We start from the raw sequence: 15992 nt of genomic DNA on the forward strand, positions 1-15992 counted from the left end.
CTCTATGCAGGCCTTGTGCTCAACACATCACTAAAGGCAACAAGCACTGTTTGCCATGTCGGTCACAGCAATGGTTCTAGCAAAAACTACTTCCACTGTGTAGTGTTTAATATTTTTAACAGTGCAAATTTACGCAGTTTTGTTACTCTTGCAATGATTTATGTCCCTATACCTTTTTATCCCATAGCTGCAGTTGGCTATCATGACAATTGGAGTATTTTGCAACCACCCGAGGGTACTGAATGTCCTGAAATCGAGATGCATGTGTGTATTTTGACACTACACAACCAATATGGAGTCCGCAATAAATGTTCCGTCTTGCGCTGGCAAGCAAGCAGGTCTTTGAAAATACAACACATCATTAGCATGACTGTGTCAAACAATATGAAGGGATATCAGTCCATATCCTTGCAGTTTCCTAAGGCAGAGGAAATAATTACTTGGCAAACTTTGTTTTTGGTGCATGCTGCAACTAGTCGCAAGGGCAATGACTGGACAAAGATGGAATCACGAACGCAGCACTGTTTATTTATTGTTTTGACACTAGTCTACATGCTTGTCTACAATGATAAGCACAACAGGGCAGGTAGAAATAACATCGATCGAATAGGACGTCGTGGGATGTTTTCTGAGACAAAAATAAAAAAATAAAAAAATGCAGGAATTCGATACAAGAACTGTCTAGAGCTAGAGCAGCTGGAAGATAAATACTGTGCAAAAATACCAGGACTTTCACAGCTTGCGCTTCGAGCCTTCAACTTTAGGAGCAAAACTAGAGGCAGGACTGCGTCGGGAGATGTGGAGAGCATTTTTTCTTTGCGCGGGCGGTCTACCTCTCGGCACTCCTAAGTACACTAAGTACAGAAGTTTACTTGAAAATATACCTGAATTCCACGGTTGCATGACTAGCCCAGTAGGCGGGCAGTGAGTCGCTTGCGAGCTGTGATGAATAGCTGGCCTTCCCGGTTGAGGTTCTATTTCCCGGTTAGTCCCGGGCTGGCTATCGCACCGGAGCTTCATAATAGATTAGCTGTGCCAAGCTGCCTGCATCAATTGGACACCGAATTCCTGTTTGTACATCCGATATAGGCAACGAAAATGGCAAAACAATTGCCCTGCGGATACACTAACCGACCTCTTGAAATCCAGGATAGAGTCGAGGCAATTTCGTACAAATTACAGGCTCCAACCGGCCTTTTTATACTGGTATTTCAAGGTGGTTTAACAAAACTTCAACAAATCTTTCGAGGTGATTAAAGTTTACCACTGCTGCTGAATAGTGGTGTCGAAGTCGAGGACAACGATAAAAATGACAGCGAGATTCCATTCAAGTACTCGATCGGAGACGAGTTTTTCGCATCCCATGTGTTGCGCTGCTTGCGCTGTACACCTCAGTCCGAATTGTATACGTACTTCCGGATGATCCAAAGGCAGTGACTCGTATAAATTTCGGGAAATGCAAGTAAGTACATGGAATGCTGACCACACCAGTTACTTGCAACATACTGCAGGCATGTTCCATCGACAAGGGCGGGACACGCATTGCAGAACTAGCGTCGCAGAGTCCACAGGTCGGAGATGGTGCTATCTGTAACTAAGAGAACGCATGGGAATATCACAGCATGCCGCTTGACGAACAGCAGTACGCGAGGCCGAAGCTCAAGGAGCATTATAACAAGTGGAAAGGAACACGGCCACTCGGCTACGATATTCAAACTACGATGCGAAGAAACCCGTCCGCCACCATCGCCACAGCCAAGTCGCACAGTCCGGCTTGGGAGCGATCACGGAGCCGGCGACACTGGCGACCAGCTATCGGCCTATCGCTAGAAACAGCGACGAGAAGCGGCAGACATTTTACAAACAAAAAATAAAACAAGTTTTACGTCACATCCGAAAAGTTATTTCTCCTCACTTCTTTCAGCTGGCGCATGCGCAGAAGCGACGGAGCATTCCAATAGAGAAGGTCTGGTAGAGGGGGAGAGGTACAAAGAGACAGAGAACAGCAAGACAAAAACGAAACTCGTTTAACTAAAATTTTAAATAATCAAACAATTTACGCAAAATAGAAATATTAAAACTAAATTGTTTTAACATGTGAAGTTAAAAAGGATTGAAAATAAGAGTTTAATGCATAAAAGCACGTCTTCACGTGACACCAAACCAAAAGCGCCAAAGACCCCCCCTCTCCCCCATAGAGTTTCTTGCCGCGAGCGCTTTACAGAAGAAAAATACAGAAGAAAGAAAGCGTGTGTGCCGTTAATTGCGGGCGGCTAGATGCTCTCCCTGCTCTCCCTCCGCCAAGCGCTTTTGTCACAATCACACTAAAAAAAAAGAAAAAAAGAACACTTTAACAGGACACGCAGATGTGACGTGTAGCTTCACGTCACTTTTGTGTCACGTGATTGCGCGTTCACGGTGTGCAAAAGTACCCTCCCCCAAAGAAAGATCTCCATGCCTCAAAGCAAGGAAAAACGGCAGTTATCGGCATTGTTTGTCTTGGCCATTTGCATTTAGTGCTTTGCGATTTGGTTTTGCCTTGATGAGAAGGACGTCAGTGCAAGCTATCTATAGTGAGTATGTCTACGTTTTCGTGGATTTGAAAGTGGCGCGGGCACCTGCGTGGCCCCGTCAGCCCCGTTTCTTTCCAACATGCTTTGGAACATGTATTTGAACAGCTTGCTTAGTTTTCGGGCTGCATAGCTGTATCTACGGCAACAAAAACGGAACGGGGGGGGGGGGGGGGGGAGAGAAAAGATTGCTTTTTTAAGAAGCCCCAGTTGTATAGACGTCTAGTGTGTCAAACGTTGCATATGTTGGCTGTATACGACCAAAACATTTTTGCATCAACGGTTTCTGGAGCGTACTTCGGCACATGAAACCTTGAACTGAGCCTCTGCACAAACATTGGCCATCGTCATTGCTTTTTCATCAGTAATTTATTGCGGTAGATGCATGTTTGGGTCGTAGCCTCCGCGTTTTATTTATCGAAGTGTCTAAAGGTACGTCCGACGTATCCATTCGATTCTCGTAAAGATACGGCGGACGTCGATATACAGGCTCATGGCTATACGCACGTCGAACGCGGCCACATTCCGCTTGCTACGCGTGAATGAATCTTATCCTCTATGATATCAGCTAGCCGCGACTCTCGATGAGGTGCTACGAAGAGTGCATCCGTTCTAACATAGATCACGGTCTTCACTTAGGGTTGTCTACGGCAAGCATCGCTGTCACGCACATAGCTGCAGGCGATGCTACGTACTGCACCCGCTCCACCAGCTGGCATCGAGATACGCACATTCACGAGCAGCTTTCGCTTCGCACTAAACTATTACCTCGATCTGCCCGTAATGTAAGCGAGCTACTCCTAGCATTTACGCTGTCTTAGGTCCTGCATCGACCTCCGAAGATCTAGCGCCGGCACAACACACACACACACCTCGCCGTGCAGAACATTCGGCAGTCCAAAGTATGTATGTGAAATGGCATTATGCTCGTTCCTCACATGCAGACCGAGGAAACAGGATGTTTCTAGCTAAATTCTTCGTTTAAATTCTACCTCAGAGCCGTGGCAGAAGACATGCCGAATTTACTAGCGGCCTGCGCTGCTACTGCGGCGAGCTGCACATCGACTCGTCGAGGCGAAGACCTACTGCATCGCACCGCAAGAGTGCACAACCGGCAAGCCGGAAGCGCGAATGATCCGGATTCCCTGTGAACAGCAATGTTCTTTGGTATTTAGGGGAAGACTAGACTAAAGTGCTTAGCCTGCATCCTTTTCTTGTCGAATTTTGCGTACATGTAGTTTAAACCCCCGCATGCTCGAGGTTAGCATGACCCGACTGAACGGCCGCGCAGCTTTGAAACGATCGGGATCGATATGCATGCATCGCCGGACTTGGGTACGCGGTAGAAAATGTGCGCTGCACATTTCGTTGCAGAAGCTGACTCTTGGACTTTTGCAGAGTGCGCCATGCAAGTGATCGTTGCTACAACCACACATCCATGTTCCAACGGCTGGCCTACCCCGAGGCGCATAAATGTTCAACCGTGGACGTATCAATGATCGAAGAGAGGACAGATTTTCACAATATTGGGCGCGAAATCGATAGCTACCAGTGCTCAGTGTTAGAGAAATTCTGCCTTGATCATGCGCAATTCAGTGTTTCAGGTGTGGTCAGTAGCTTAAGTTTGAACAGTTCGCCTGTCAAGTCAGCGGCGCCAGCGATGGACCGGCGGAGCTATTTTCCACGCTACACCGCTGTCTTGCTAGAAAGCCTACCTAGGCGGCGTTTGACATTCAGCTGCTTTTTGTGGGCCCCGTAATTGAAAGCAACGCCTTCAGAAACGCGTTAAATGTTCAAAAATGTATTCTCTTCAACAGTTTCACTCCAGGCTGTCAAAGCAGGCGGACGTTGATAAAACAGTTGAGCACTCCAGTCTTTAGAAATCTGTAGAATCGCCTTCAGTTTGTAAAATTATTGGAATAGGTCACTTTCCGATCGCTGGGACATAGACCCTCATGACAGCGCTTTCACGTGAATAAGGACCACACCAGACCGAAAGCTTGTCTCATATAACACAGCTAACCAAGGTATACCTTACAGCATTGTGTTGATTTTTATGGTGCATAAGCGACTAATGCTGCCATGCACCAAGAACAAGGTTTAATGTATTTATTTGTGTATAAAGACTAAAATGTTTTTTAGGATGTAGCTTGTTTAGGAACATTTTAAGAAACCAAAAGTGCAGGAAATTTGCACGTCTCTCCTAGGATTGCAGTCGAGAAGAGCGTGTTGTCGGGCTAGTTGGTTCTGCATAGTATATAAGAGAAATGCGCAACAACTTAAACAGGACACTTATTCTCTTATTTATTTCCTAGGATCATGCTGGGATGGAAAGGGATCTGTTGCAAAATTGTACAAAATGTTTCCTCTTATTTTCTCGACTCTGGCGCACGTGTAAAATATGGTTTATTGTTAGTTCATCTCCACACTCCTTGCATATTGGTTTTTCCTCTTTCATAAGTATGAAGCTGTGTGTGAGGTGTGGGTATGTGTTTTGTGAAGATGACCTAAAATGGCCTCCATGTTGTGTTTTTGATTACTGCATGATTTCCATTCCTTAATGACAGGTTTGACAAGTATAGTTAATAGTTTATTTCAATGTTTCAAAAATCCTGCCATTTCACTCACATTTCTTTGTACAAGCTTCTTGGTATCTTCATGCAGCATATTCACCCTCTGTGATTTAGCATTGCGTCAAGGTAACCTGGTTATTTCTTTTCATCACCTTTCAAGACAACTGTCCCGATTTCATAAAGTGTAGGGTTTCTGATGACAGGAATTCCTTGGAAGTCATAGAAATAAATGAGATCCACAATCATGAGCTGTCTAGGGTATGCATATACATGTCCATCGCTCAGTGGAATGGTGTCAGTACGCTGTTAGAACAGGTCTTGTGGTAACAACAACCATTGTCTGAGGTGGTCCTTTAATGGGCATTGAAATGCTATGTAACTACAGGTACTGATAGAACTCTTGATCATGTTATGTGATGATGCGATCCTTGCATGCATATAGGTATACATTTCAGAATCTGCAGTGCACCACTTGACCATTTGCCACCAGTTTGTGTGAAAATGTATTTTTCATGCATGTTAACCAGTATTTAACAGATGACCCCTGTGCACAAGCCAAAAGTGCCACGAGCCAAATGTCACGAGGCCACACGACATGGCAGGAGGTGTTAAGTCAAGCTTACAAAGTTATATTTGAAATATGTTCTGGGACGTTTCAGCTCCAATTAAGAAAGGTTGAGGCTTACAGAGGTCTATGCCAGGTTGTCTATCACCTAACAGGGCAGCCTACGACCGTATGCTAATGAGTATATCTGAGATAACAGAGACATGAATTAAGGAATTAGTAATTATGTTTGTAGCAAAGGGCATGTAAATTAACGGGAATCCACAGTGGGATCTGCAGACAAGAACCATTAACGCTGGCACACCATACCCTTACAGGTGGAGATTAGGAGTCTCCCTAATTTTTTTTTCTGCTCAAAGCTTGTCATTTCCTTCATTCTTCCAGATGAGGAAGATGTGAAAATGATAGCATTGAAAATTCCAGAGACCATCGTTAACAAGCATGCTGATCCCAACAACGTAAAAAGGAATTTCAGAAAAGATGGGTGACTAGTAATGCTGGCAACAGTTGAAGCTAAGTGGAAAGGCATGAAATTGAAATACAACATATGCAGAGATATGTTGCGAGACGACCAGTCTGTGGTGTGCGACATCTGTCTCCGTTAGTTTCATCAAGTGATTGGCCAAAGCAGATGGGGCTTGTGGTTTTGTGATAAGTGCAGTGTAGTAGCATAGATGCAACCTTGCCCATTAATAATTGGAGTGGAAGTGCATTGTTTTTTTGTAAGATGTTCATGGTTTCCATGCAAACATTATGAGAATTTTTTTCCTAGAGAATGTTTGCTGAAATGTGAATATAATGTGCAATAAAACTAGTGTTTTCTTGCTATTTACTTTTCCTTGTATACATTAGTTCTGTGAAGAAAACCACAGGCTAGAAGGAAATGTAATGGCATGCATTTTGATACTTGGCCCTATTGTGCTGGCTCAGTAGTTAGTGCTCGGCTGCTGAACCCAAAGATGCAGATTTGGTTCCAGCCAGAGCAGGAGCATTTCAATACAGGCAAAACAATAGGCCGTCATGCACCGTGCGGTGTCAGTGCATGTAAAAGAACCCCAGGTGGTCGAAATTATACCGGAGCCCTCAACTATCGTGTTCCTCATAGCTGTAGTTATTTTGGGATGCTAAACCAGATATATATCACATCATACTCTGAGTAAGATGCTATTCATGGTCAGTTAATCATACACTAAACGATCAATTTTTTTCTGCATGGTACAGCAGCTGTTGTACAATTCTACTTTAGCCTTCATGAAGAATATCACACTGGCTCCACGTGGCCTTCTGTTGACCCTTGATATGCGTCGCAATCACACACCCGAGTATGTATTTGTCTAAGGGCACCTATGCATGCAAGGAGGGGACCGTTACTTTCCATTTGTCCGAACTGATATGCACGATCCACATCATTCCTGTAATTCAACTGCCTGTTTGTTGATTGCAAGTGCAGCATTGATGCAAGTTTCAAAAAACTGCAATTAGCAAATTAATCCAAGCAGGAAACCATGCCAAGAACTGCTTTGGCTTCATCTTTAACAACTGTTTGAGAACTAAAATTAGCCAAATGTTGCAAAACATAGATGAGAGGTTACAAAATCTAAAAAACAATGCAGCCTACCTGTGGCATGTAGGGTTTCACATCCTAAAGTGACATATGTAGCTATGAAAAATACCGTAGTGGAGAGCCCCAGACTAATTTGACTGCCCGGGCTTTGTACTTTGCGTTGACATCTTGCAGGAAACAGAAGCATTTGCATTTCACCTGCACCAAAGTGCGACTGCCATCACTGGCATTAAACATCACCACCTTGGGGCAAGTAGCCGAACATGCCACTAAGATGTCGCAGCATCTACGTACATGCTATACACGTCAACCTTTCTAGCATTAAAGCTGTCACATGCATGGCAGATATTCATGTTCAGCTTTGGACTGACAAGTTTAAAAGTGTACTATTTGTGTTTTTCTAGCATGAAAAACAAAGAAAACTAAGGAAAAACGAAAAAAAAAAAATGAACATATGTTGAAAAAGCACTAGTCATTAACACATAAAGCATATTCGTTCCTTTATTAATGATAAAGTGGTCTTCAACAATAGTACAAAGCCTGAACATTTAGGAAGGTGCTGTGCCAGGCAGCTATTTTACAGAAACCTGACCCATTTCACCTGTAGTAATGCGCATCCCGGCGGTGTGGGCTGGGCACTTATTTTTCGGTCCACTAGCTCCAACATGCGAAAACTGCATCATGTGCATTCCCGTTTTCCGAGTTTTGAGCTCTGTAGTGCAGGCTAACAAATTGTCGATGACTTATTTTCGTCTGATTGTTGCACAGCGCGTGTAAATAAATGACCACTGCACCTAATAAACACTGACATGCACGTGCAACATCGCCGATCATAAACGGACACACTGATGTCCGTCCGGACATCGGCGCACTCATCACAGCACTCTTCGTAGTCTCACACAGCACTCTAGTAGGACGTAATCCGTACATCACAGCATCTCACGGTAAGCACAAACCACACCTCCAACAAACACGAATGACGCGATGCTTGGGCTAGAGACACGCCGGCGGCACTCAGCTTTTTCAGCGACTACGTAGAACTTGCAGCACCAAACCTCAATGCGAGCAGAAAGCGATGCGTTACGTGACGCATCTCATCACAGATGGAAGTGACGAAACTTTGAAGAATCAAAACTACATAACTACATAACGACCGTCGTAGACGTTAATGCACATGATAACGAGGACCAAATGAGCGGGCGTGCGGGCCGCGGGCTGGCCGTCAACACCGCGATTACATGCGCTTGCAACCCTGCCGCGGTCCAACTCACGTAAACCTATCATCATGCCATCACGTAGTATATCACCCATTCTAGGCACTATTCTTGTCACTGTACTATTCTTTGTAATTTCACATTTCATGCATGCAGTAGTACATACTTCCTGCACCTCGCACGTACACCTCATACCAACTTCGATTTGGCTACATATGGCTACCATGTTGTTGCTACAACCACATCTGGGGATCTCGGATCCGTCGGAAGAACCCTACCGATCGGGTCCGTCCGCCGTACCTCTGAAAAATATTTCCCGGATCCGTCCGTCGTATCCCGAAGAAAAACGTACCGGGTCCGTCGGACGTACCTTTAAGACGATTGATCGGGTCCTTCGGACGTACCTTTAGCCACAGCCTTTATTTATTTGGAACATGCTGCGGTATCTGAAGACAAACGGGAGGCTACAGATACAGTACAGATCAATGCCCCGGAAAGCATACGTAAAATGCGCGCATTGTGCAAGAGAAGCACCCCCCTCACTCAAAAGAAAGAAAAAGAAAAAAAAAACTGCATTACATATACCGAACACTAGGGAATGCATTCAACAACGCAAAATATTTTATTATACATCAGCAGGAAGTAGGTTAATACGTGATAATGTCAAGAACGTGGAAGCATCCAGATTTTAATGCATTATGTATGTTGGTCTGACCTTGTGATCTCCTAAGGTATGGAAGATCACCACAGTAATGGTTGCAGTATTAGTCTTGTAGCTAGAAAGGCTCAGCACCACAAGGGGGGGGGGGGGTAATTTTGGAAAAAGCTGGGCTGAATCCGGTTAGGGGAAGGGCCATGCAGGCCACCATAGGGTGGAAGGCACGAGAATGTATTCGAGTTCCCCCATTGCCAAGAAACATGTGCCAGGAATACAATAAAGACAGAAGGCAGAAAAGAACTGAGGCTCTGGAACGCATATATTCAAGGAAGCCGAGGGAGCAGGTTGCATTTGTATATGTGGTGGGTGGAAAAAGGGGAGAAGGCACCTTAGCGGTGGTGGTTGACTGGGGAGGGGGCTCGATCTCGGCACTATCGATTAATAGTGATGATGTTGATGTATTGATGTGGCAGAGGAGGTTGCAATAGATCTTGCTTAAGTCGGCACAAAGGCCACGTATCTGTTGAGCGGCAATAAAACTGCAATTCAAAACTTTGGTAGTGGGAGGATATCTCCCATGGCACTCAAAATTCTAAAACAAAAAGAATTGGATAGGACAGTTAATCTGATTTGGACCCCAGCACACGAATCTGTTAGTGGCAACGAGGCTGCTCACAACCTGGCTCGGGATCTCTACTACTGAACAGGTTGGAGTGAGCAACCTGAGGAAGGCTACAACAGAGACGGGCGTCTGCTGTCGTATTATGATGTGACGCAGTATTATAGAAGGCAGCTTTTGAAACTACCCCCTCCAGACAAGACATTAGATGGAAAACAGATGACAGCATGGAGGCGTCTGCAAGAAGATGTTTATCCAAATCTGGTTTATATATTCCCAGATTTTGAAGATGAGAGCTGCAGGATTTGTGGGCAGAGGGGCACCCTGAACCATATAATATGAGAGTGTTTGCATCCCCAGGCAGGGCAAACAAAATTGATGATAGAGAAGCCTGGGAGGCTTTTCTGGAAAGCCCACCCCGGAACACCAGCTACTAGTGGTTCGACTGGCTGAAAAGGCCGCCAAGATCCAGGGGATTTTGGCCAGCATCTGAAGCGGATTCTCACCTACCCCAAGGCACCTCTCCTCTAGAGGGGAGGACCTGGGGCAGAAAAGAGCCTTTTCTGTCGGACAATAAAGTTGACTCAGCCACTCACTTGCAGTATTAGTTACTTCGTCTCACCTCCTGACACGCCTGAACGAAAGACGTAAAGTACATTTGTTATGTGATAAACATGCATACCACTCAAATGAAAGCTTTCATAAGGACGGTTCCCGATTCTTGTTATTCTTCTTTTTCTTGCCGAAAATGAGCTAGTGCATTACGTGAATTTTTACAAGGTGAACTTTGTTTAGCAACTGCTGCTTAAATAGGAGCTGATTAGAACTGCTGAACAAGGATTGGGGAATCGAGCATGTTCAACAAGTGCCTTGCCTTAACCAGCTGCTGAGAAAGTGGCAGCTACACATTCAAAGGCCACAAGCAATTTCTGTTTCATGTTGGGGAAAATGTCATTAACTGCAGGCATGCACCTCATTTACTTCTGTATACCTTTTTTGTGTAGCCCACAGCATTTGGACCTTTGTTTCTTTTGCAGTTGTAGTCATTAGGCTGATTCCCCATTAAAGGGGTCGTGAAACGAAAATGTAGCAGCCCAGTTGCAATTTTCCTTGCTTCAGTAAACATTAGGTATGCCTATTCCAAAATATCTCGTCGAAATATTGCTTCTGCATTTAATAATACCATTCTGAAATCAAAGCATTTTTGCGTTCCTGAAGCGACCATGCGACCCTGTAGGCCGGAATTAGAAGTACTCGCCTACGTCATGTTTAGCCTTTTGGAAACGCAGATATAATCATTATTTCCCATACAATAGTAGGTTGCTGTTAAAGTTAGCAAATAAAAATACATTATATCAATTATTCGCTCACGCAAACGCATTTCTTCAACAATACTGTCACGTGACGCGCGGTCGGCGGCGGCGGTATAGTGCTCTAGAAGATTGGGCAGTGTGTCGACCGCGCCGCGAAATGCATGGGAGCGGGGGGCCGCTTTTGCGATGACCACGGTGCGATGACGGAGGCGCCGCAGCGCAGAGGGCGCCACCAGCAACTGGTGTGTCAGCCGTCCGGGCGCCCGCGTATGCGCGCTGTGCAGCAGGGTGGATACTGCGCGCACTGTACGTTCTTGTTTGCTTGTGCGTCGTCTCGGGCTGTTCGCGACAAGATTTTATAAATATGCTGGTTAATGGGGCTCAGTACTGTTAGCAATCACCTAATTTATTTTCCCTTTTGGCCGTCGGTAACACCTCGCGGAAGCAACATGACAGGAGCTGGGCTCCGAAGAAAACAGCTTGGAGAGGGCGTACAAATTCAGACTCGCACAGCACACTTCACTCGCCGTACAGCTTGCTTTAGCATTCCTGAAGCACCTAACTGACGTCCAGAAATGCACTCGTTTTGAAAAGAGGGCTGTGTGGAGACAGGATGTATGAAGAAGTCAAACATGCAACATGTGCGTTCGAGCGCTGACTAAAGCTGGCCACAGTAACCCCATTATCAAAACAGTCAAAAATGGTATATTCCGTTGTTTCACGCGCAGACTATGCCAACTACAGTAAGTCACCTGAAGCCACAAGAAAAGTTGGCATTCAGTTCGAATGAATTAAATATGGACTACCCCCCATAGAGGTAGAGACATGAAAAATGAACGACACTACACCAGGTAAACGGCTACTAAATAACTAAACAGAGTGGGACAGGAAAGGTTGAAGAAGTGGGAAGTAAAGGATGCACAGAAAAAAAAGAAAAGAAACGTGTCGCCTACAAGGGAGGGAGAAAGGAGGCACGCAGGGCCATGAAAAGAGTGACCGCAAATGTGAACAAAGGTTTGGAATTGTCGTGCGGCGCAGCAAACGCACGACGGAGAAGAAAGCAGGCAGCTAAAGACGAAGAAAAATGGAGAAATATGACAGGCAATAATAAAAAAAAGAAACAATCGAGCTTAAGAACCAAATGGAGGCCTGGGAATTAAGAAAAAACCGGTGCACAAAAAGGCTGCAATCGAACGCGTAGGTATAAGCGTCGAAATTTAAGTCAACAACTTTGTAAAACTGTACACTAATATAAGAACAAACCATTTTATTTTATTTCCATACGTTGGAACATTAATGTAACGGGTAGCTTTAAGTACCCAGAGATGCGCGCTATACTTAAGACATTTAATCTCAATGCATTATAGTTTGACAATTACTTAATTGTTCCAGAAGATGTTTTCATTGTAGGTAGTTTTTATTCTGCGTACTCAAGCAACCGGTAATATGTAAGTCATTGACCCCAGAAGACCGCTCGAGTCCTGTTTTGGTGCACATATAAAAAAAAAGAAAAAAAAAAGAATAGCTTTGAAAAAGAAAGACCGATGGAAAATAGAGGACGCAAAGGCTATAGTGTACGCCTAATTCGCTTCCGCTACATGATCCTTCAGCGAAAGAGAGGTTGTGAGGCCGGCACGGTTTTTTGCCATGAACAAAAACTGCGCCATAGGCGCTCCAAGCTATAGTCGCAATTTACCCGAAAATTTGGCTCGGGTGTACGATCCTTTTGGACACTTCAGATTTTTCAACCTTCATCTAAAATGTGGAGGTTCAAAAATTTTACCAACTTAGAGCACCAGAAAGCTCACACTTGAAGTAAAGAAATTTCATGTGTTTTTGCGGGTTCGCTCTTTGCAAAGTAAGCGAACCACGACAAGAGTTTTCAAAGGGAAAATAATTGAATTCCCTTGAAAGTATTCCACGTGTAATATCAACCTTGTTAACAATTATAGCCTGATTAGTTTGTAAAGAGTAGCCGCGGCAAGTAGCCCGATTATAGCCCGGCAAGCAGTAGTTGGCGAGTATATCCAGTCGATTACTCACATTTGATACCACACACTCGAAGAATAAACACGCATTAGTGTCCGCATCTGAATTCGGCCTTATATTAATTGCATGTGTATTTGGTGCCCGTCACCGTTTTCGCATTTTTCGTTTTCTTGCGGTGGGCGCCAACGACTGCATCATATCTGCCAATACGACGCGCAATTATAAGTGTTTTCTTTCGCTCTGTACCATTCCATCCGCGTCCGCTCTGTACCATTCCATCCGCGTCCATAAAGCGTCCGCTCTTAAGTGCCCACTATGAACGTACTCCCTCGTATACGTATGTGACAGGTTTAATTTTTCATATTTTATCTGAAGTATTGCCCTAGCTGTACTTGACATTTTTTAAATCTAAACAGCTGGTTCACCCTTAGGTCAGCGGCACGTAAAAAAATGTCCGCGATATATCTATTTGTTAATCACGAACAGAGAATAAATGCTTGAGTCGCGTATATGTTCCTTTTTTTTTCTTTTTGCCGCTAAATACCGCAGTGCTTCATATTAGAACAGTAATAAATAAATGTGTTTTGCTCGCACACTGCATTGGTAATTTCTATAAGCGGTGATTAGGGCACATACAGAACACCTATTAAAGAGATATATTACAGATTACTGACGATTTAAGATACACGTTGTTATGTATTAATAAGCACAAGCTGCAAAATGTAAGTAGGTGTTCGTGAATAAGGTTCGTAAAAAATAAGCTGTTCCTAAGAGACCTTACGAAGCACAAGCTTTGATTCGCATGTATACTGTTTTTCTCCGCGTGTTAATAGCGCTCCTCGGCAGTAGCCTTTATTCCCTTGCTGGAAGAACGAATTCAAAACACCACGCATCGTTGAAAACATTAAGTACAAGATCATCTGGACGATTTATGGCTGTCCACAGAAAGAAATGTTGAAACAGTTTGAAATAGTGACTCAAACATCGCGCGCTGCTCCGTAGGACTGCCCAAGCGAGCACGGCGTCTCCAAACTAACGTAACGGAATGGCAGGGATGAGTTTAAGCACTTGTAATAAGTAGCCCTTTTATTAAATATCGCACCATTTGCGTAGCGTGTCAAAATAGCTCCAAAGAGAACCGCGCCCCTCCTCTGTACCCCCGCTATCCCCGCGGCCGCTACGCGACGAGCGGCGAACGTGGCACCCCTGTTGCACGTCGCTCCCTCTTGCGAAAGTCGGTTCCTGTCATCGCAAAAGCGGCCCGCTCTCCGGCGCCGGTCGTCACACTGCCCAATATTCTAGAGCACTATAGCGGCGGCGGAGCAGGACGGGTGGTAAAGCTCACTTTACGGGTGGTGTCTGCTTCTCGCTGCGCTCTGGAACAGAGCGAGAGGTGACGCTCAAGTTCAGATTTTCGGTAACGACGGCTATACCTCGCTCCGCCGGGTACTCCAAATGACAATGGTTCCAATCTGATTCGTTGTTGTTATTTTCTTTTTTTTGTGAACATTCGTGATGGAGCACAACGTCTTGAGCAGTCTCATACCACCGGTACAACTTGGTTGTGCGGCCGCTGCTGTAATTTTTTTTTTATTATAATTCTTGGCGTCATTAAAGATACGATCTAAATACGGTTCCAGGTCAAAGAAATCGACAAGTGTGTTCAATCCGAGTGGTGGGTGGAGTGTTTCAGGAGCTGGCGCCGCGGCGCGTACTCGTATATTAGTTGCTCGCCTCCGCGCTGCATCACTGAGAATAGCGTGTCGAGCTTCGCTTCCTTTATTTCGGCCGGATGACCTGAACTATGGCACTACACGGAAAGCCGGAAACCGAAAAAAAAAAAAAAAAAAAAAGGTTGCTACAATGTACTTGGGTGGCCCTTTCACCCTACGCGTTGTCGCAGCTTTGCTCCCCCACCTTCCCGACGCCTCTCTCGTAACCTTTCTCAAAAAAAAAAAAAAAAAAAAAAAAAAAAAAGAGAGGAAGCATACTTCCTACAACGTCTACAGTGCTCAGACTTCGCCTATTTTTCCTGTCACCGTTAGGTTCTGGGTTTAGGCGTGTTGTGCGTGTTTGAGTGCTCGATATGCCAACTCCATTGAGCGGCCGTGTGCCAACCGTGTACGTCGCGATCGATTGCAGCACGGCTTCTCCGAGTGGAAGTAACGTTCGCTTTCACAAGTTTTGGCACACCGATTGGGTTCATGTGTTCGTACTACTTTCTACTGGAAGTCCTAAATGAACCTCGGCGTCATTCGAAGCTCGGCATGGACCGGAAACGAAGAAAGCTCACCTCAAACGATGCGTCGTACCGACGCAAAACCGCTGGCCCAGTGCATTGGCAAAAAAAAAGTGTAGGTCGCGTGATAAAGGCAGTAAACGTAGTTGCGATTTGTAGCCTTACAGATATGCTTATTTGAGAACTACTCGACTCGCAGAAGCCACCAGTTCTATTTGATTGTTTCCTGCCAGATTGCCCTCATAGCAGTAATATGCGCATTTTGGATTTTTTTTTATTTTGAGCGATACCGTGAGGCCAGCACAACAGGTGCCCCTACCAGCATATCGTACCACCCAGAACAGGCCCCTTGGTTCCACTTCGATCACGTTCTTTCCACAGCACTCATCTAGCCCCATAGAACCTGATGAAGACTCCAAAGAGGAGGATCATGTTGAGCAGAGCTCAGAATCCTTCACATCATTTAAAAGACATATCTAGGGTAAAAATTGTTCACCTCAAAAGCTCATACGCCCCATGTCCTTGCATTACGATGGTGTGATTACCAGATCAACCATCCAGGAGAAATGCATTCACGCAAGTGTTATTGATTGGAAAGGCGGATAGATTGGCTTAAAAGTTTAATATCTGACCTGCTACAGAAAGAGAAGAACAAAGAGGGTCGTGACTTGATTAAAATATATGCAGA

The sequence above is a fragment of the Amblyomma maculatum genome, chromosome 1 (assembly GCF_055883805.1).
Source record: "Amblyomma maculatum isolate TAMU_Amacu chromosome 1, ASM5588380v1, whole genome shotgun sequence".
NCBI lineage: Eukaryota > Metazoa > Arthropoda > Arachnida > Ixodida > Ixodidae > Amblyomma > Amblyomma maculatum.